This window comes from Chamaea fasciata, unplaced genomic scaffold (genome assembly GCF_029207755.1).
Source record: "Chamaea fasciata isolate MVZ Bird 193981 ecotype frontalis unplaced genomic scaffold, bChaFas1.0.hap1 SCAF_4, whole genome shotgun sequence".
In the NCBI taxonomy this organism is placed as follows: Eukaryota; Metazoa; Chordata; class Aves; order Passeriformes; family Sylviidae; genus Chamaea; species Chamaea fasciata.
The window spans coordinates 79,562,619-79,586,202 of record NW_027094089.1 but is presented as its reverse complement, the minus strand read 5'-3'; positions in this window follow the sequence as shown (position 1 = coordinate 79,586,202).

Here is a 23,584-nt window from a genome sequence, read left to right as displayed (position 1 = left end):
CCATGCAGGGTAAAAGAGAGCAAGCTGTCCAGAGGAGGGTTTCCAAGCTGAGCTGTATTTTTGGGGAACACTGAGCACAGCACTCAGTGTTTTCTGAGCTCTTTGGAACCATTGACAGACTTCAAAATAAATTCCTTGACTGCCTGTTTTGCTTTGTGAAATGATGAATTGCCAAATATCCGTTTCTAACGCCGTACAAGTGAGTTTGCAGAAGGCACCTCGATCTGCTTGTGTCCCATGATCCATTTATTTCTAAGTGGAGAACTGATACAGTCTTACACATGTAATAAACCCCCTGAAGGTGTATCATATCTGAAGGCTTTCCTGCAACCTCCTAGAGTGGCTAAATAGCATCAAGACAACTTCTCTGGAGATGCATTGTAAAAGAAAAGGTTTTCATAACGACAAAAAGCAACAAACAGTATCAAACAAAAGAAATACAAGTCAAACACAACGCAGAGAGAACTCTTGCAGTGGCTAAGGCAGTCCAAAAAAGCCCTGAGCAGTCCTGTTCAGTCTTTTAAGTACTGGATGGTCCAGGTGGGCTTTTTCGCCCCTTGCCCAATGAAATTGGCAACAGGTTTTGAGGTCCAGGTCCAGGCATCCAACGGTATCTCTGCTCGGCACCTGGCCAATTACTGGGAAAAGAACATTGAAGTTTCTGGGCAAACCTTTCCTTATTTGGAAACACCTGCTCGGGTGTGGGGTGTTTTCCTACAGAGAACAGAACAGGAGTGTTTTTGTGGGGATCATTAGGCAATTCCTCCTGCTCCCCACCAGGATCCCCACGGACTCACCACAGCTCCATTGATTCTCCAGAACTGTCACACCCTGCACACAGCCAGGCATAGGGGGATGGAGGCAATCGATAGAAAGCACAATAAAATAACAACCTTGGCTGGGAACAGCAGAGGAGCAGATAGGCTTCAGTATCTAACTTGTGAACGACATTTACATTCAACAGGACCTTTCTCTATTAAAGCTTAACTCCACTGAGTTTGGGCTGGGTTTGTACTTTTTTTGCCTGGAAGAAGCAAAGGCACGCAATCAATCTTGGGCAAAACCCGTTAGTGGAACAGTGTTGTGAAACCAGCCATTCCTGGGATTTGCATGCTGCAGTGCTTTTGCTGAGCTCCAACCAGTGGCTCTAAAATCTGAACATTTAAATCCCATTAAAGAATTATCTCTGTGTAAGATGTTTTATGTGATAATATACACAACAACACGTCTTAAACTCCATTAGGTCTTTGCTCTTGTATAATGTAGATCGGCTCAATTAGTCTTTGCCAAATGACTCACTAAAATTAATTCCTGCAGGTGGACACATGACTAAATTTGAAACAGAATCTGCATCTCTTTTCATGCACCGTAAAGCCCTGTAAAACAGAATTTACATTAGATAAAATAATAACTCTTCTCTATAGTAGTATTTAGAATTGCAGAATCATAGAATGGCCTTGGCTGGAAGGAACTTCCAAAATTATCCAGTGCCACCCCTTCCATGGGCAGGGACACCTTCCATCATCCCAGGCTGCTTCAAACCTCAATGTCCAACCTGGCCTTGGACACTTTCAGGGATCCAGGGGCAGCCACAGCTTCTCTGGGCACCCTGTGCCAGGGCCTCCCCACCCTCACAGGGAGTAATTTCATCCTAAGATCTAATCTTAACCTACCGTCTTTCTGGTTTAAGTCATTTGCCAACCAATAATAATATTTCAGCTGTGTTAATGTGATTTATACACTTAAAAGGGCTACGCAGCCTCCCAGGCTCTCAGGGAGGGACTGCTGTGTGTTGCAAAGATGTACAAAATGTGACAGCAGCTGCTTCCAGTCTCCTCAGCTCAGGGAACGAGCAAGGAGAGGCCAGAGCTGTGGTTTTAAGGACTAACACATTCTATAATGCTAAAGATGCTCCATTCTTACATTGTATCCCTCATTTCTCTTCCCCTGGCCTTCTGCCATCTGAACTCCAACACGCAGGAGCACTTCCCAATGCCTGACAAAAGGTTTTGGCTGCATCCCAGCACTGCCCTGGGAGCATACCCAACTTTGGGGCAAATTACAGACTTTGAACACACTCTTGGGGGTTTTTTTAGCATGAAGCACAATCTCATGGGCTCCCAGGGAAGGGGAGGGGGCTGCAGCTGCCCCCAGGGGATGCCTGGGTCAGAGGGTGTTCCTGGGAGTCTGGTGCCTCTTAAAATGCAGGGAAAGGTGTGGGAGCATCTTCTCAGCTCTGCTTCCAGCCACGAGGACCTGCAGCAGCCTGTGAAGGTGGGGGAGCAGTGAGGAAAGGTCAGTGCAGCCATTATGTTTCTATGGATTAAATAGCTTTTGCTCACATATATATGAATCTATAGTGAATTCCCCTGCAGCCTTGGATGACAGTAATTATTGACTGTGGTGTGGTACAGCTGTAGTTTTACTGCATCATTAGAGGAACTTCTTCCACTTGGGTGCTTCCAGAGACATCTCCAGTCACGTCCCAGGACACTTGTGATGTGCGCTGGAAGATACGTAGCGTGATTTCTCATTTTCTTGGAGGGGAAACGCTTTGTTTCTTTTGAATATTTTCATTCCCGTGCTACTCACGGGCAGCTCAGCATTCAGTGTTCGGGGGGTTCTGCTATGGTGTGGGTGGAGAGCAGGTGGTGTTAATGGAGTTCATCATCTGCGCAGAATTCTCTGCTTCAGCAGCCCCTGAGGCCTCAGGTGTGCCTGTACCTGTGGATAAACACCCACCCATCCAGCAGGAACCACCCCAGGGTAGTGCAGCGAGCCCTTGGATGAGATGTGGTGACTCCTGGGTAGAGCACAGAGACGCTGGATGAGTGGAGAGTGGAGGGAAAAGGAGAAGCAGCAATGCACAGGAGGCTTTAGCTGGGATATACAGCAGTGACCTGTATTGGCTTTGCCTGAAATACATGAGCTCCACATCCCAGTCCTGGCAGCAATGGCAGTGAATATTTAACACAAGTCACAACTTTTACACTTCCATGTTTCATATTCAATATATCTTTCTAAGTGTGTTATTCATCGTACCCAAAGTGATATAAACAAATCCTGCTCTGCAGGCTGCTGTTTACTCTCCAAGTGGCATTTTAAGAGCAAACCTTCCCTCCCTGACATAACGCAGTGACAAATTGCAGCTAATACTTCTACATCCACCAGGAAAGGAGCACAGCAGTGCTGAGGATTTATAAAGTAGGGAGCCGTGGAGCATATGTAACTGGCTGGCATTTTTAGTGCCCTGCCTTGATTTTGAGACAGCTTTGGTTAAACATAGCTTCTCTTCTTCGTCCTTGACTATTTAAAGAATTATTATTTTCCCATTTGGTGTTTTTTCTTTCATAAACCCAAGAAAATCTCCAAAAGTGAATTGGTAAAAAATCATCTGACAACCTTATACAATCTCAAAGAACATGTTTAGGTAAGGGGGGGGGAAGGAACTTGGAAATATGAATGGGAAGAAAGACAATAAAAGATATTTGAGAGTACTCAGGTTTGGTTTTTTTTTTTTCAAAAACTATCAAAATCTCTATGTTAATATGAGACTTTTCACTCATTTGGCATTTTTTTGTATTCCTCAGAGACTGCCTTTCAAAGGCTTTGAAATGTGCTAATTTAATTTTTCTGTCGCTCCTCATCAAAATTGTTCTTCATCCCAGCATAATAGCAGCAGATACTAAAAAAAAAAAAAAAAAAAATCATATTACAGAAAATCAAGAGAAATCATGAGTATTAGATCATTTCTGAAAGAGTTTGGTTGTACTCAAGTGCAGTCTTTCTGATGAACCTGCTGACGTCAGCTGAGGAGGGCTCAGGTAATAAGCACTTTAAGGCTGTCTGGGGTACAGGAGTATCAAAATCTGACAAAGCAGAAATAAATTTGCCTTGTATTCCTGGCCTCCCCCAGCACCACTTCCAACAATCAAGAGGGAACAAGAAACTTTTGATGCTGTATTTATATTTCAAACCTGTCCACCCTCAGCAGCATGTGCTTCTTGACCCTTAGAAATACACAGGGTAATGCCAGTGGACACCCTGAGTGTTTGGGCAGAGCCTGGCTGAACCAGCCAGGTGGTCTGAGCAGGATCTTATAGACGTCATGTGTAATTTTGAGGATTTCCTTCCAATATTTTGATATGGGTAAAATCTAAAGTTTTGATAACTGGTGTTATTTCTGCTGGAGTCTCCTTCTTGCATGTTTCCATTCTGGATTGTGAGCATTCCTCTCCTTCCTCTGTCCTCATTGTTTGTAAGGTATTCTTTTTGGTTTCACACGCTTAGAAAACAAAATTGAGTTATTCTCAAGCATGTGAATAATTTGCCATCCTGGATCATAACTGATAAATATTTTGCTTTTCTGAACACCAGTGTTTACAGTTGGCACTGAATCAAGGGCTCATTCACAACCTCAGTGTTTCAAAGGTGGGATAATGTATTTGTGTCTTCTCCTAGACACAAATACTGGTGCTGGTAGCTGTTTTGTGTTGGTTTGGTTTTTTTTAAAGGAAAAGAAAAAAAAAAAGGATTGGTAAACACCATCTGTCAAACTCTGTTTAAATTTTGTTGTTAGGTAAGTGCAAGTGTCCTCAAGGATGATGTCGTCAACACTTTACTGCAAAAAGACTTAAAGAATCCACTTTTTCCAGTGGTTTGTTGTGGTTTGGAGCACATTAGCTATGAAGTGTCCATCACCCAGCATTTCTGCCTGTGTGACATTTATGCCTTAAGTTTCACCTTTCATGTTTCGCAGATTCTGTGCTGCCCAGGGGTGCAGTTCTGAGCCTCACATTCAGTGTCACTCTGCTCTCTTCACAGAGCAGATAGACAAATCCTTTTCCAGACTGAGACCAAGCACAATTGTTGCAAGTTTTCAGGCCGAAAAGCGCAAACAAGGGTGGGCTGAAGGGAGGGACAAGGATGGGACCTCACAACCTGGAGCTGGAATTGGACAGTTAAACCCCAACATGCAAATGAACTAAAACTTACAAAAGTGTGAGACCTCATGACTGGCGGTCCATTTTGTGACCATTTTGTGACCATTTTGGGTCCACCTTTAGTTTAGCCCTGGTCAGGCCCTGTCCTGCCCAAGGTGTACCCTAAATGCCTTTTAATAAATATCCTCGTTATTCTCTAGCTCTGTCCAGTCTGTGTTCCAGGTCAGCCTTCCCAAGGCACCAACACTGAATTCAGGTGGATTTCTCTGAGTTTCTTTGTATGAGCTGGAAATGACTCTCAGAAAAGGAGCACCTCAACTTTGAAACTGTGTTGTCCTGATAGGCAAACTAATCTCCAAAGCTCTTTCTTGCCTCCTTGACACAAAACAACAAACAAAACCCATGGGAAACAGAAAGGAAAAAAAAAAAAAAAACCAAACCACGAGTGTTTCTTCTCATTAAAATTAACTTTTAGCTGAAGATATTGGAAAAACGTAATTAAAACACGTTTCTGCTTATGATTCCTGCCCAGATACAGGCTGTTTCAGCAATAAGGTTTTTTCATGTTTAACAAGCTATTTTAGGAGATAAGAATGATTATGGGTTTTCTCTGTTGATAGAAATTACAATTAAGTATTGAAATTCTCTTCCAGTGAACATTTACCTGCTTTGACTTGAAACAGTTCTTTTTCTTTCTTTTTATCCCCTTCCTTATTACTTAAAGGCAGGGAAGCTTTAGAAATCTGTGGGGTTTTCATTTTTTTTCTCCCCCCAGAAACCACTCCTTTAATGATATATTTGAAAACACTGAGTGGGTTTATCCTGTACTTCACAGTTAATCTGTTATGTGAATGTCTAACAGGCTTTTATGCCTGGAAAACACAGCATCGAATTAGGAGGAGACTTTGAATAGTCAAAGTGTGCTCTTAAACTTGTAGAAATGTTTCTTTCAAGGCTGAAAGCAAATAAACAAATACATAACACAGAAAATAAATCTTCCTCGAATGAGGAAATTACCCTTCCTCTGCGTTTTTATTGGATTCATCCTTGTTTAAATTTGCCCAGGGAGTTTCTAGATGCTTTGTCCTCTTCTGGAAGCTTTTTCCTTTTTCTTTTCTTTTTTCTTTTTTTTTTTTTTTTGGAAAGTTGCTAAACTGTACGTTAAAGCAAACTGAGCTTTCCTAAGTGAAAGTTTTAGGAAGATCTTTTTGCAAATCAACATAAAGAATGTGGAGAACTGTAAAGAAACTGACTTGTGGAATGATCCTTCCTTAGAAAGAAACATAAAAATTCATTGTTCCAATGGTGCTAGGCTTTTTCCATCTCATGGAAATGATGGCATCTTATGAGGAAATCCCACTTTGATTTTGCAGTTCCAAATAACTTCATTTAAATTTTGCTGTTGTGACTCTATTATTTGAAAAAGCCAAACATCAGCTGAAGAAAGAGGACACCAGAGCCATTTTACATCAAAATGGAAAAGGGCATGAGGGGAAATCTGCAGAATTTAAGCCAATACACCTCTGCTCATTCCCAATTCATGGTTTTGTTCCTAGAAATATTTGATTTGATTGCCTGTGGATTATCAGCTGTTGATTTCCTTTCTCACACCACATTTAACTTTGTCAGGATTGTCTAAAAAAAAACAGAAAAAATGAGGAATTAATGTGGAACCCAGAGGAGAACTTTCATAATTGCGGCTAAGGTGCAAAGTATTTTAGTTCAGTGCTCAGTGAGCAGGAATTAGCATCACAAAAGCAAATACCTGCATCATTTCTGTGAAACACAGAACCTGTTTTACTGGCACAATATTGATTTATGCAACTCACCATGAATCCTTCCTGCTCAGGCCTATGAATATAGAAGCACTGCTAAAAACATTCTTAGTCACTGGATTCCACACTAAAGCTTCTGGAAAGGCTTTATTATTTCAAATGGGGGAAAAAAAAAAAAAAAAAAAAAAAAAAAAAAAAAAAAAAAAAAAAAACCTCAAAAACCACAACTTTACTGGTATTTAAGAGGTAAAAAAAAAAAAAAAAAAAAAAAAAAAAAGAAAACCCAAAAAAACAAAGCAGTTTAGAAAAATCAGGAAACAACAAAATGCTCTGTGAGCCTATATATATATATATATATATATATTTTTAATAACTGCTCAGAAGAGAGTTTTCAATTAAGCTGGAAACACGGTTGTGTACATCTCCTGTTGAAGCTGAATATCCTCCAGGTTACTGAAGCTCCCCAGCTCTCTGCAGCACCCGCTGGTGCTGATTGCTCCTGCAGATGTTGGCTAAACAGAGCTGCACAAGGGAGCACTCTGACAGGAGACAGTGGGAGCTCCCACTCAGGGCTCTAATGAGTGATTTATTTGTTCCCTTCTCCCTGGGCTCACCCATCATTACGTGTTCATTAAGTAATAATTGCCATTGATCGACAGGCTCGGTGTATGGATGATGGTAAAAGAAACAGGGCTATTAAACCTCCACTGCCTAGAACAAGTGCATGCCACAGTCAGTAAGGCAGATTAATGAGAAGAATTAAACTAAGGACAGTTATATTATGGACCACTTCCTTCCTTTTCATTTTATTTATGGTGAGAGACAAGTGTAGGGCATTTTAGACATTCAGAAATAAAAGAAAAGCAATATGAAATCCAGCTTGTGCCATCCAAGTGCTTCTGACCCTCAACAGCATCTGGTCACAACCTGTGCTAATAATTAAATTAGTTTGGTGGTTTTCAGCTGGGTTTCATAAATAGCATGTAGATCAGTTGGAGTAAAGGACAAGAGGGTATCACAAATAAGATTCAAAGTCAAATCAGGCTTCTCATGGATTAGTTGTGGGTAAGTCGCTGTCTAAAGAAATATTTAAAAGCTCTGAAAGGTCTAACCTTGCATAATTTGGGGACAGTGGCCAATTTATGATGACTAAAATTATGATTTTATTGTACTCATTCCAGTGTATTATTTAAGAATAAGGGGTAGGAATGATTTTTGGGATCTTCTCACTTGATCAGTAGCATCCCATGAGAGGAGTTTGCCATAAAACCTTGACCAGAGCTGTGCCTCTGGAGTCAAGGTGCTGTGGCTTGGAAAATATATTTGAATTTAGATCTTTTGGTGCCCTTAGTTCTACACACTGAAGCATTTTTGCCTGCCCTCTCAGGTAGGGCCATAATAGCTCCCTAAAGTCTTCTGTTTAGTAGCTTTTTCCAGCTGGATGTTCATGTCTAAATAGAATTATAGAAAACTTTCTCTCACAGTGCGTGCATTTGTTTCTGAATTATAGCGTCATATATTAATGTTTCTTTGCCTTATCTTGCTTTGTTGCATCTGCAAATCAGGTTAGCACTGCCATTATTATTAGGCCAAATGGCAATGGCTGTCTAACAAACCTGATGGGTTTTGAGCATAGGTAATTTCTCCTTTTCACTGTGGTCTCAGGCTTCCTGCCATCAATCTTTTAACAAAAAAGGAAATGCCTTTTGTTGATTTTTACAGACTGAAAGTTTAGGATAGCATTTAATGAGAATACAAGATGGAGCAAAGTGGGAAGCAGGAGAGGGTTAATTAAGTACACTGATTGCAGTAATTTTATTGTTCCAGATACCACTGTCCTGGTGTTAGTGCATTAAAAATACAGCTCTAGTTATTATGCTGGGTAAGAAAAGCACCTTAGGGTAGACTCTGCCAGTGCTCTGCCATTGATTGCTGCAGAAATCTGATACTGCAGTATTTCCTCAGCCACTGCTGCCAGGGCTGGCTCACAATATCCACTGTAACTGCTTGAAATTCAGCAGCAGTGGGAACTCAGGGGCAAAAGTTTCCAGTCTGCATCTCAATCCCACAGCAGCCTTGATGAAAATCTGGATAATTGCTTTTAAGTATGGCAGAATAAAAAGAATTGTTTGACTTTTTGAGCATATATTCCTGTTTATTTTTAATCACCTTAAAACCAAAAAGGCAAAACTATTGATATGTCCATGGTACTGCACTTAGAAAAGGAGTTTAGCCCGGCTAGCCCACCCTCCTTAATTTGTCTGAACATCAGCGGAATGTGAGAAAGGGGCAATACTATTTAAAATATTGCTTGATGTGCTTCCTGTCTTATGAAATATTATACTTGGCTTACTGTGAGTTACAGCAATAGATTGCAAGAGGGGAACATGATGGACTAGAATGGCCAAAAGAATTAAAAAAACCCCATAATTTGGATACCTTTCTTCCATCCTTAACTCCATTTTAAGAAAAGATCCTGTATTTTCTTTAACAAATTCCAACCTGCGCTCACTGAGAAGAAATAAGAGGAGTAACATTACCTGTAAATATCCAGGGATAAATTGGCTTCTAATCTGTTGTGGAAAATATGCATTTGCAATTAGCTATAAAATATTTGTCCTTGTCATGGCTGTTATTGCACTCTACAGTTTTCTAATGTGAGAATAAGGATATTAAATTATGGATATTTAAAAGTGGTAACTTAATCATTTTTTAGAAAAAATCAAATCACGTGCAGAAGCAGGAATGAGGAAATTATCAGACTTTTCTGAGAGAAGAAAAATAGAATAAGATCTGCCTTGTATATATGAACTTTGGAGAACAATATTTTAAGTTTCAGACAGCTACAAAGTTGCAATTTTTTTTTCAGAATTTGTCTTTATTAATTTAGAAACTAAACATTGTGAGCTGAAATGGAGAAAAACTTCTACCCACACACTTTTGTAGCTATGATATTAGTTATAAATACTAAAAATAAATATAAATGCCACCCAAATGCTGTTACTGGATTTGAGTGAGCAGAAGAAACAATTTCTATTCTTTCATTTCCATTATCACATCTGCAACAGTTTATAAACTCAACTTCTTTGGATTTAATTATTTATGAGCCATTAATGAGCATTTTATAGAAGGTAAAAATCCTCCCTTTGTTTTCACTTTCAATGAAGAGATTAAAATAATTAAGTAGTAATTAGACTTGCATTGACCTTTGCTAACAAACCTGCATCTGAAACTGGCAATTCTCAAAACTTTTTCCCTTTCCTGGAAACAGCTTCATGTGTTGCTGAAGAGCAGCAAAGACCACTGCTGGAATCACCCCAGGAAAAAAAGGAGATTTTCTTAACTGTTTATTGGCCTGGAACAAGTCAGAATCTTCTCTGCGGATTTCTTTGCCCTCTGTAGCAAATGATGAATTCCAAGGGCACAAGTGATAAGTTATTCCCATCTAGGACAATGGTCTCCTTGGACTGTGGCAACACCTAATTTTTCCTGAAAGTCTCAAACAAAGGGCTCTGATATAATTCATCTTTTAATTTTGGCAGCTTGCTGGAAGGTTTTAATACAGAATGTTGTGTTAAAAATTCTTGAAAAATCTTCTAAAAGATATTTTACTTATTTTTTGGATAGGAAAAAAGCTCTGCATTTAATCATTAGTTAGAAGCCATATTTCCTTTTGTATTTCCATATATACTGTAAAAACATTTAATCTATTCTTTACTTACTTGGTTTGGTGGCTACCCAATGATTGCCAATGTTAAGGTAAAAAATTCTTTCAAATTGGACTTTTTAAATATTACCTGGAGAAATATTAGGTGACCCTGACCCGAAGTACTGATACTTTTGTTAAATCAGATTTTGGAGTGCCTTTCTTCTAAACAGTGTTTCATTTTCCTTTATAGATTTTTGACGTTTCTCTCTGTAGTCAGTGACAGTGAGCCTACACTGGTGACTTGTTTCTTTATTTATGCTAAATAAAAGCAGGTCCATATCCATGACCTAAGGAAGTGGAAAGCCTTGGAACGTTCAGGAAAAGAGAGAAGCCTTTTTAAAGGTATATTTTGAATTCATTGTCATGCAAGCGTTAAAATAAATTCAATGTTCACACGCGTAAGACCCAGAGTAGCTGTAAAGGCTCCATCCCTGGAAGCTTCACCGCTCCCTGTGCAAAGGATCAGCCCAGGAGCTTTCCCAAGGAAAGGTTTATTTCCAAAAAGTGACTTAATTCAAGCACTGAGCTGACTTTAGTTGTTGTCAGGGTATTGCCTGCTTTTTACACTTCCCAGAGTGGCCAGAGAATAATACAAACTAAGCAGAATTTATGTGTTCGTGTCATGAGCTCTGCTCTCTCTCTCCTGGATCACCAGAAATATGTCAGCACTTTACATTTGTTGCTGCACTGCTTTTATTTTGAATTGCCTGTATCGAAGGCATGTGTATAAATATGATTATTCAAAACAAAACCCCTGAACTTTAGATGTTTCGGATCAAGCATGATTTTATCTATTTCTGACACTGTTTCCTTGGTTACATGGTATCAAAGTCAATTCATTTTAAACACAGATATGTTGCTGCACATCCTTTTAAAAAAATGTGCTGGCACGGTAAGTCCACTGAACCCTGCTGCAGCGTTTTCCAGATAATGAGGTTAGTCCTTGGTGATACTGTTATTATTCCATTTGGGAAAATGGAGAGGGGAAGTGGAGTGATAAATGAGTGCAGTTCAATGCCCAGTTCCTTGGGTGCAGCAGTGTTGAGGATAAATTATAAAAGGTGGGGAGATATTGAGGGGACCAGACCAGAGCATCTCTGGCTGTGTGAGGGTTTTTGTTCTGTTTCCTCTGAAGGAGCTACTCCAGCTCTTCCTCCCAAAATCTTCTCTGGGGAGGTGCTGAAGTGGTGCAGGCTCCTGACTGGAGGTGCTGTGTGCTCGAGCTGCAGAGCTGCTTTAAATTCTGAAATCAAGTTCTGCAGAAAGAGACAGAAATGCTGAAGCTCTCAATGAGTGTGGACAGAGGAGAGCAGAATTATTTGGCAATATCCTCCATCAACAGGGACTGTGGGTGACCTCCTGTGGCTCAGGGTAGCCTGGGAGAAGTCTGAACATGAGGAATCAGTGTAAAGCCCATCCTGTGGGGAACTTGTGCTGCCTTTTTACAGGATTTGGAAAGTGCTTTCATCATTTCAGCCTGCACTGAATGATTGCTTTTCTACTATTTATGCCCCAAAATATTACTATAACAATACTATGTGCTTATGAATGACCTCATGTAGGATTTGATCTGTAATTGGGAATAGATTTTTATATTTGATTCATATTTAATACAGAACCAAACTTTTCTGTTTAAAGGAAGATGATTACTTACTCTTTATTTTATGCTAGCAGCTCTTCCAGGAATCTGAGATCTGCCATGTTATGCATTATTAGATGGTTCTTTGTGCTCAAAACATTGACAAAACTGTTGGGCAGAATTTGTGGCTAGAAAAAAGAGACACAGAATTTGACTGTTTAATAAAAATTATTTTTTTAAATACACGAATCCTTTCTGAAAGCCTGGCCAGCATTGTCACTGACAGTCCAGTCCAACCTTTTCCTTCTCTCCTGTTTTCAGGAGAAAAAACTTATCTCTCTGAGCTGGCAAAGGTGGTACAAGACTCATCCTGCAGGAAGCAAACCCCACATTTGTGAAGAAATGTTGGTGATGACATTGACATGTCCACAGTTCATGTGTCGCTATTTCAGGGTTATATTGTATTTCTTTACCTCTCCTTTCTCATTCGTAGATTTTCATTTGTTATCACGCTCTCAGCAATCCATTAAAAGAAAGAAAATCATTCTGTAACTCAGAAGTAAAATTTAAACTTGACTTTACCATAGCAAGACTAAGTGTCAGATGAGATGGTTGAGCTCAGAATGTCTTATGCTCAAAGACAAATTCTTATTTCACATCCTGCAGGGGAAGCAGCCAGCTCCTTTGAAAGATCATTTTAATTCAATACATGCACTTTATAAGAATTGATTTTAATTTCTCATATAAGAATGTCATTCACTGATACCAAAGCTCTAAGCTGTGGGGACTGTTTTCATGGAAACTAAGTTGTAGTTGATTTTTTTTTTTTTTAATACCTCCAAAGGAACACATTTTCTTATTTCATGGATGGAAAGATGAGCCATTCTATTCCAGTGTTTAACTAAGAACTCCAAGAGTGTATCTATGGGTACATTCCAGTGCCTCTCCGAGAGCATAACAGGAGAAAAGGATCTGGACTGTGTGCAGAGCTTAATCTACCCTACGAAAGGAATATGCATATTCCTCAAAAATTCCACAAACACCAGAAAAGTCATGTTTTCTATCATTCTTGAGTCCAAAAATCTGAGGCAAGCAATAATACCCTTAGGAGATAATTTGACTTAAACAACAAACGCAAAGCCAAACCAGACTTCCCAGTTGAGAGACTCAGCCACTCCTGTTTGGGTCCTGGAGACAACAACAGGTAAAGGCAAAACCTGGGCAGGGATGGAGGTGTGAGTGGGGCATTTGAACCCAACGATTGGGAAGTATCTCCAAAAGGGCCAGAACGTGGTCCTGCTCGGGAGGAATGAGTCTGTCTGTCAGCGAGTTCCAGACACAAAAGGAAAGAGCTCTTCTCCCTCACAGCTGCCCTCCAGTGAGAGGAAACACATTAGATGTTGTCAGGAGTACCTGACATTTCCAGCAGAGTTTACTGCAAGTGTTGTAACAAACAAGCAAAGACTGTTTCTGCAGATTCTCACATGCCCCTGTGTTTTCAATTTGAATTTCATAGAATTGCTGCTGTGAAATAGCCAACACGTTGCCATGCCATATTTTTTTTTAAGAATTTAGGCTAAACCCTTCTCCCTCAGATGTGAATTTGACCTGTGTTTAGAGTGCTACATGTTCCTTAAAGCTATTGTCACTATGGAAGTTACCTTTATGACAGTTTTGCCTATTTTTGTCCAATAGCTTTTACATTGAAATACAGAGTCTGTCCCCTAAGTCTGTGCATTAATAAAAAGATTATTTTAATTAGTGTAAGGTCAAATTAGCTTAATGTTTCTTCACTTAATGTCTCTGCTAATAGTTACTGGGGGAAAAGGGGAGTGAAGAAAACGATGGAACAATAGGAAATAGTGAAAATTGGTTAATTATGAGCTGAGGCTTACGGTCTCCACTCCCTCCCCTCAGCAGAGGGGCATCCAGCTTTTCCATGCTGTTATTCCCTGGGTGATTTCAGCTCCTGACTACAGAAGGTGCTGGTGCCAAGCTGAGTGGGCAGCAATTCCACAGGGCCATCAGAGAGGGCAGGTCCAAGAGCACAGACCACACAGCCTCCTCTTCAGTTGGGCGTTTCAATCTGCCTCTTGTCCCTCTAATTTCATAGAAACTTTTGGAACCTTAAGTCTGACACACTAACAGATAACGCCCCCTTTTCAGAAGAAGGCAGGTGAAAAGTTTGAGAGAAACCTCACTGAAAATTCACTAATGCATTTTTTTTATATTCTAAGGATTCTTTTAGGCCCAATTAGTCATGGATTTATTGGTAAGAGCAGCAAAAGGGAAGAATGATTTTCACACATCTTCAATAACATAAACCACCATATCTGGTTGAGGAATTTTAGTCTCTTGGTTTTGTACTGCTAATATCATTTGAATATCAACACAACCTCTGCCCAGAGGGAACTTTCAGAACTTTCCATGGTGATAAGAGTGTGAAAAGCTGTCTGGAGAAGGCCCTAGTTTGGAGCTTGATTGCAGTGATGGAAAACTGTTCTGAGATTGGGAATTTCCCCCAGGGATGGTGGTGATAAATGGCATTGTGAACCTGAAATTCCTCCAGACTTCCTCTGGGATCCTAAATAACTGCAGGCCATTTGTTCACCCTCCCAGGGTCCAGTTGATGGTGAGGTTTGGGTGTTGCTCATAGGTGTTCCTTCTCTACTGCTTTACCTCTGTTAAGGAAGTTGTTCCTTCACAACCCACAAAGCCTTTTGTGTTAGAGTTAGTGCTCTTCCTACTTCTCACCAGTGTGTTTTCAAAAGATTTCTTGGGATGCTTCCAATCTTTCTCACCTTCTGCAGCATTTCTGTGCTAGCATTTGTTTTTCTTGCTGCCTGAGCAGTGTGCAGACAGTTCTGCTCCCAGCATTGCCCTGCTGAAGTTCCCTGGTTGTCAGAGGAGGTTTGGAGCCAGAGATGCTGCAGTGTCCATCTGATCCCCTTAAATCCCTCCCACCAAACACACAGGCCCTTCCTTCTATAACCCTTATTAATGCTGAATTCCTGCAAAAATTGCATTTCTTTGAGCCTTTCTGAGCCATGTTTTGGTTCAGCTCAGTGCAGGCTTCTCCTAAGCCAGATCTCTGATTAGCATTAAACACTTCTGAGTTTCCCCAGCTCAATCATTCTGAATTTTTCTTCGATACTAATGGAAATTCTGAATTTTTAGATTTATGGGCTCTTATGTGCCATGTGCCAAGGTAGTCACTCAAGACAGCTCATGGTGCTGCCCCTCAAGAATTTTAAACTCGGGATTCTTTGCCAGGTGAATGGTTAGGAACAGGTAACAATTTATGGAGACACTAAGCATTCAGCAGAAGGGTCTAAAAACACAGGGGGTTGTTTTCACGTTGTGAGTAAACCTTTGGTATGCTAATTTGATATACACAAGTGACAAAATTGTAAGCTACTTTCTCCCCATGGGACAGAATGATAATAAAGAATTCTGTCAGAACAGGGAGTGTGTAAATGAGGTCATTTAAACTTCAAGGGTGCTCAGGCACTTTGATATGAGATTTCACACTACACCAAGTGAAACTCAAGACATTTTTTTAAAGTACCAATTCCAGTTGGAACTACCACCAAGAGTAGCTGAAACTTTGGACTGCAGATGAAAAGTTGTATTGGAGAGGGAAAAAAGTTTTATCACAGAACACACCTTTTCTGGAAAGGTTTGATGTTTTTGTTAAATTGCAATGTAAATATAACAGCAATGACTCCAGATATGGGTTTTTTAATGTCTTTTCTCCAAGTTTTACTCTAGAATCTACATACTTAGATCTCACCTTAAATAATGTGATTCCCTTTATTAACTTATGATTACATTAAATAGCATTTAGTCCAACAGCAAGTAAAATCAAGTATAGAAACCAGTACAAAGTTTATTAGGCCAGAAATATTCAATACTTTTCTGAGCATAAAATTGTGAGATTTCACTCTGAAGTCAGGTAAGGACATTTTTTTATCATTATTACTTTTAGAATTCTCTCCGTAAACTAATAAGGACGTAATGTTTTCTTCCCTGATTTTTGCTTCTGTTGTTTTAGGGGGTGGTGGGTGTCTGTTGACTCATTACCTGAGGCTCTACTAGAAAATCCCAAGTAGTTAATATTTCTGTCAGATGCCTTTTGTACAGCTCTGACTGTAATCAGAGGATCCATTCTGCCAGAACAGCTAACCTGCAGCAAATAGGCTATGACAGCTTGATTAGTGATTAAAGATAAAAAAAGGGGAGGGGAAGGTGATGATGATAATGAAGGTTGGTTTACTATTTTCAGTGTCCTTCACAGATCTGTGACAAAACAGGTTTAACAGTCAAATAATAGGAAAATGCAGTGGAAAGCTTCATTGCAATTTACATTAGTGTGATATGATTTGATCCTACAGCTGCACTCACAAAACACCTGAGCCATGACACTGATGATTGCATTCCCTGCCTGTTGATGTTAATGTGTGTATTAATGAATCTCCTTTTCCTCTGATCACTGCTCTGAAAGGAATAAAGGAAAGATAGCATGTTTTCAGGTCTGAGATCATCTGAAAAGAGTGAAATTGCATACAAAATCTGTTAATGGATTTATATTTTTGTACCAGCCATATGTCTCAGTATCTAACACAAATGCCCTTGTGTATTTTGTAATAAGACCATGTTTAAAAGGAAGAGTTACATATAAAAATGTGTTAATGCAATTCTGCTTTTTTTCCTACCGTCCATATGTCTTGGCAGCAAACATCTGTAGCCTTTGACATTTATATTGTATACTTCGTGTTTAGAATTTCTCTTTCTTGGAGCTCAGATATGAACCAGTCCTTAATCAGTGCAAAAAAACCAAATTAAAACGAAACAAAAAAACCAAAACCAAACACAGACACACACACACACACACACAAAAAAAAAAAAAAAAAAAAAAAAAAGGAAACCAAATAAATAAAAATTACACTTTGAACTTTTGCTCTTTGTGTGTGATGCATAGGGAGGAGACTGCCTCAGAAAAGGCCAAAGACTGCATAAGCTCCCAGATAAAAATGCCTATCACATTCAGCTCAGGTGGTCATTTAGGATGAAGAGGGAAGCTCCATCAGCAGAGCGGTGTGAGGAAGCCCACCCGTGGTTTGTGTGTCTGCACTGTGCTGATTGAGGCACTGGGGAGCTGAAAGTCATTCAGACACACACCCTGGGATTCATCAATTAAATATAAACCATTCAAACAAATGCCAGGAAAACAAAGCTTTACACGGCTGGGTTCACATTTTGCTGTGTGTTTTCTCCATGATTGCTTCTCTTCACTGAGAGGAATAAGTGCTTGTGGCTGGGAAAACTTGGAGCTAGGAAAAAATTCATTTTTGAAGTGATTTATACGAACGGTTAAAATTACCATAGAATGGTTTGGGATGGAAGGGATCTTTAAGATCATCCTATTCCATCCCCTGCTGTAGGCAGGGACAACTTTCACTACCCCAGGCTGCTCCAAGCCCCATCCAGCCTGGCCTTGGACAATTCCGAGGATCCAGGGGCAGCCACAGCTTCCCTCAGTACCCTGTGTCAGGGCTCAGCATCCTCACAGGGAGCAATTCTTTCCCAATGTCCCATTCTGGATAACTCCCCTTCCAGCAATTAAAAGCCATTCCCTGTGTCCTGTCCCTCCATCCCTTTTCCCAAGACCCTCTCCAGTTCTCTTGGCACCCCTTGAGGCCCTGGGGGAGGCTCAAGGGTCTCCTCAGCACTTTCTCTTCTGCAGATGAGCACCCCCAGCTGTCCCAGAGCACAGCCGAGGGGCTGCACCCTCGGAGGGAGCATCTTTGTGACATTCTCCAGACCTGCTCCATCCATCCATCCCTGTTCCCAGGGCTGGAGAGAGCTCCAGGTGGGGCCTCACCAGAGCAGAGAGGAAAAAAGCAGAGGGAAATATCCAGTCCCTCACTCTGCTGCTCACTCTGCTCTTGATGCCCCTCAGGATCCTTGGGCTTTCTGGGCTGCCCTTGCTGGGTCTCTGTGTCTGCTCAGTTTAGAGGCAAGGATGCCATGGTGCCAAATGCCTTGCACAAATCCAGGCGAAATTCCTGCCAGCAGCCCAGAAAAAGCAGCAGAACAGGCTCATATCTGCTGTGATTCCTTCCTAATGCTGCACTTTGAGGGGCTAAGGAAGTGTTAAAAAGTTAAGTAATATTAAACATGACTTAATATAGTTTAAGTGATTATAACCAGTCAGAATATTTTTAATGTATTCGTTGTCCTAATAATATGACTAACTCCATATTTATATCACTTTTATTATTGCCTTACATTTTCACAGAAATGTGAAAACATATTTCAGGCTTATTCTCACCTTTCAGAAATGTCTGAGCATTGTCTAGCAGATCATTTTGTAATCATTATGTATGGAATATTTAGGCAATTACTAATATGAATCTAGATGTGACTGCAGCCTTTTGGAATCAAGATAATTTTGCCAAAATGGTGTTTTTAAAGGTGTTTTTTGTCACATAAAACAACATAATTCTTCTGTATATAAAACAAATAGCCATTTATTTTATTTTTAATATTGCCTGAGCTGGTTTCCCTACCTCTGCAGTACTTTTATTAGTTTGTAACACGCTGCTCCCAGGATAGCACCAGATGGATCTGAATATATGATGGCTTTTTAACAATAGTCTGTCATCAGTGACTGCTCCTCTAAGTGCTCTTCCCTTCATTCAACAGCTAAATGGACTCTTAAAGCATGAAAAAGAATAGATATGCATCTGTTATTATATAAGCTTTATTAAGATAGAACTTGCTAAAGATCAGGTAAATTACAGTAAATCATGTAGCTACAGTTGTTTCCTTAAATCTAAGAGGACAGAGATTTCTTTTTAATGCACTGTGGACATCTGCCCACACCGTGTGTGTTTCTCCACTGCTCCTCTGCCACAGACAGCATTTGCTGATATATTTAGCAGCAAGGAATAGCCAGAGTGGTTGTTTCACTGTGCATTAAATGATCTGTCAGACATGAAAGTTGACAATTTATCCACCTGAACTGAAGAACTCTTTGCCTCCCTCCACAGATGTGCATGCAAAAAAAGCTATCTTTGCTCTCCAAGCGTGCTCTCCTACCAGAAGGAAGTGGGGATTTTGCCAAAATGGAATGGAAGAAAAAAAAAGAATTTCAAGGCTGCAGTAGGGATAACTTTGCATCTCTTTTGTCTTAATTATATTAACAGAAATACCTACTAATTCATTTGAAGATGCTTTTTGAGCTGAAGCCCAGAAAGATCACCTGCTCAACATGTAATTTTGATACAACAAAGGCCCTGCATTTGGAAGATACCGAGATTTCACAAAGAAGCTGCTGTTAGTTGAACATGCTGCTTGCCTCCTCCTATTTTTCCTACCACCAGAAACAGTAAATATTCCTGCCTACACATGCAATGCTAAACAGTTTATCAACATGCAAGGAGCAGGTGCAGTACCTGGTGGCATCATATTTCAGGAGAAATAAATGGGACTCTGAACTGATGAAACTCGTCCCATCAGGCCCCACTATCTCATATCTAAAGCTGACTTCATTTCCAAAGAATATATTGCCTTGTGCTAAAGAATCCTCTTATTTCAAGAAACCTACCGAGATGCAAGGAATATTTTAGGATACGCTTTTACTGCTATGACTGCTGAGGTAGGGATAGAAAGAGAGACTCTTCTTTACACAAGAATAAACGAACTCCCTCATGATTTAAAAAGATGCTCCTTCTCAAGCTGTGCCTTTATGGTACCACAGAGACATCTAGATAAATATACACAATCCTCATTTGCTGTTTCACTGGCATATGACAGATGCAAACCTGCTGTGGATGTGCACCTGGAAGTGGGGCCAGGAACATCATTCCCCACCCAGCTCTGTTGCTTGCAGTGAACAAAATGTGATTTGGGTCAGGTTTTGGTTCCTTTCTCCCCTGAATTACAGTTTTACTGGACAACAAAACATTTCTCGCTTGTTTTCTGCAGATTCTCACTGGTTTCATTAAAAAATCATAATGCAAAGCCAGTCCATTCTGGGGATTCTGGCTGCAGGAACTAAGTCAGAACCATAAAACATTCTCCGAGCCCTCACCAGCTCTCATCAGAGCTTCCCTCTAAATCAGTCTGGGAAATCAGATGAACCCCACAGGGTGGCCTGGCATTGCAAATCTTTTCCTGTTCACCGCCCCAGAATCCAAATCAGTTTATACGAACCCACTTATAGTCTGGTAAAAGCTGAGAGAAGTGATCTGACAACCTGCAGAGTTCATCCTCATCTAATACTTTCAAACAAAATATTTCCTATGCTACCAAGAGAAAACATCATGGCTAAAGAGGTGACCCACCTGGATGGCATTTGGCAGTTTTAGTGTACTCTGTGTTCTCCTACCTTTAGTCTCACACTTTGTGGAGCATTTATGTAAATAATTTCTGAGATCCATCCAGCAGACACATCAAATGTTATAGGAAAAGGGGACTTGACTAGGAATACATTTTCATCTGATTTATAACAAAGTGCTTGAAGAATTATGAGAGTTTGAAGTGGCTTGATGTAAATCTCTATTGAAAAGTATTGACATCTGGACTAGATTTTCTGTTGGAGCTTTTTTTAATCATTGCATTTGACTTCCATTGCCTCAGATCCAAGGTGTACAGCACTGAATGCCTCCGAATATGTCATATAAATTTTAAAATAATAAGACTGTCAAGCCAGAAAGGATTCATTTTAAGAGCATCTTAAATTGGACTTCTTGTGAGAATTACATGAATTATTTGAATTAGAAATAAATTGATATATTATATTTATTTTTAAATATATTTAAATTTATCTATTTATATATTTTATAAAAATATAAATTTGAACTATTGTGAGAACCTTGTAAGAATCACAGGGAGGTGACAGCCAATAAATTACTAGTGCCAAAATGTAGTTTTAGTTGAAAATATTTTTAAAAATTAGAGGGCTAGCAGGTCCACTTGGTGTGCTGGGAATGCACTTTGTTATCCCAGCTGGGACCAGCTGGGAAATGACCTTGGGGTTCTCACCCTGAGCCAGTTCTGGGCTATCCCTGGTATGCTATATCAGATTTATGGGCAGGTGACACAAAGTGAGGACTCCTGGTGTGATGTGCTGGCTGGGGCTGTGTCAGTGCAGGCCACTGGATGTGTGGGATCAGGTCCATCTTTAGGGTCAGGGAGCTTTCTGCATGGTTTGGAAGTGGTTTCACACACAAAATCTTTGACTTTTACAACTAAAGTTGCTGTGGTGAAGAATCAAAAGGAGAGCCTGCGGTATTTTCATTAGGAAAGCACTTAAAATAAATAGTTATAAATAGTCAAATAACTTCAGTTAAATAGATGTTTTGTGGCTTTTTTTGAAAAAGGAATTTTCCCTCTTTGTTGCTTGCTAGGTAGCTTTGTGTTATAAATTCACAGGTCCTCGTCGCCTTATAAATTTTTGATGCTTTGATTCATGGGACTCGGTAATTCCAAGGAGAATGATAAATGTAAAGAGATGTCTGTTTGTTCCAAAAGTAAAAGAATGAACTGGAGGAAGAGAAACAGAAAGTAGAAACACAAAAATATTTGGTGTTTCGACTTGCATCTTATTTTTTCCCTTTTACATTGTGTAGCACTTACCAAAATAATGACTCCACTTTTGGTTTCTGGCACTGCTATACTCAGTATTTATCTTTTATTTTTTGAAAATCATATTTCTGAGAACCTCTTCATTCCTCAGCACGTTCCCATGCCAAAAAGCTGTCACACCTGTTTCGTTTGGGGTCCTTCCAAGGTTTCCCTCCACACTTCCCTCACTGTTTCAGTTCCCTGTCACCACCAGCATTACTGAAACAGGAGGAAATAAAACACAGCAGCAGATTTAGGGTTTTCTCCTGCTACATTTCTCTTGATGATTCCTGCTTCTTTCTCACAAGTGTCTCAAGCCTGCATTTGAACAGACAGAAGGCTGAAGTAATTGTCGTTAAAGAATAAATGGGAATTAATAGGCGCTGAAATAGCCATGGGGCAGGTGAGAGAGGTTCGTGCTAGAGAGGATTTGCACGATATTTTTATTGTAGTGACGACTCCTTTAGGGTTTTTACTGCTTGTTTAAAAGGACAGGAACACATTCCTTTCCTTGCTGGATACAAGCAGGTTTATGCATTAAACAAAACAAAACAAAACAAAACAAAAACAAAAAACAAAAAAAAAAAAAAAAAAAACAAAAAAAAAAAACACACCTCTGGCATAATAAATTTACCAGCCTGGTGTTCCTCAGCCGAAATTTCTTGTAAATGGAATAATCTCTTGGAGCAGCGGGTGATGAGGGAAGCACAGCTGTGATCTCCTGTGTGTGTGAACAGATCCTTCTCTGCTCTTACCACTCTGTGACACCAATCCCTACAGGACAACTTTCCCTTTGGCTTTCTCTCCTTGGATAGTCTTCTGGGTTATTTAATTTATTCCTTCAAACTTTTCTAGAGGGCAGAATGTATCCATTTTTTTCTCCCCTCTTCCATTCGTCATCTTTTTTTAAGAAGTAAAGAAGCTTTTTTTCTTTTCCCTGAAAGCAAGAAGAATGCTGTTTTTAGCAAGAAATTTTGGAATCTGAAAAATGAAAGTCCAATGACTCACTAAATCTTCCACCTATCTGTTTTTCTTCTATGGTCTTTTACCTTATAGCAAAAAATTCTCTGAAAGGTTGTCTGCACTATATAAATAATATTGTGTAATACTATATTGTGTATAATGTTGTGTGTATAAATAATATTGTATAACTGCATATTAGCAATTGTTCACTGGGGTCAACATCTCCAAAAGGTCTTCCTAGTTCTCATTTTGTGTAGAATAAGTTCAGTGTGTTGTGTTTTTTATTTAAACAAAACTCGTTTGTTTTTTTTTTAATCTGAAGTGTGTAAATGGTCTGGACGTTATCACAGCAGTGTGCCAGACCATTTGTAATTTGCAAAACTCCATTCACCTTTTAATTGCTGAAAAAAGGGTGGATTGGATACTCTACCACTGCAAACAGTACTTGGGAACAATGTGGGTTTTCCTTTGAGAGAATTCACTGCATTTTTGTTCTGGAGGATATTAAAAGTCTCTAATGATCTCCTAAAAGTAATACAGGGCAACTAATTATCTCCTTGAAATAGTCTCATCAGCTTTGTTCAAGTACATGGAGTTCTTACTATTACCAGGAGAGGCCAGGGAAAATACAAGGGAGATCTTGTCCCTAGGAAATGCATATTTACTGGTGTTCATCAGTCAAATGCTTTGATTATGTGAGGACATTTTCCCTGCAGGTGAAAAATGTATTATTACAGAAGAAGAAATGACTTTTTGTAGTGTCCTGTAAATCAGGAGAGAGAACTTCTGTCTGATTTTTGGTATGACCCTTTCACTGTGTGTATTGAATTGATTACTGGGTCCTGAATATCTACCAAAGAACCTCAAACAAAAATAGACTTGAAAATCTGGGAGAAATGTATACTTATGGAATTCATTCACTCTTACCTTCCTCTCACTCCTTGCCTTACCTAACTTTGTGTGTTAAAATCAGGAAATCTGC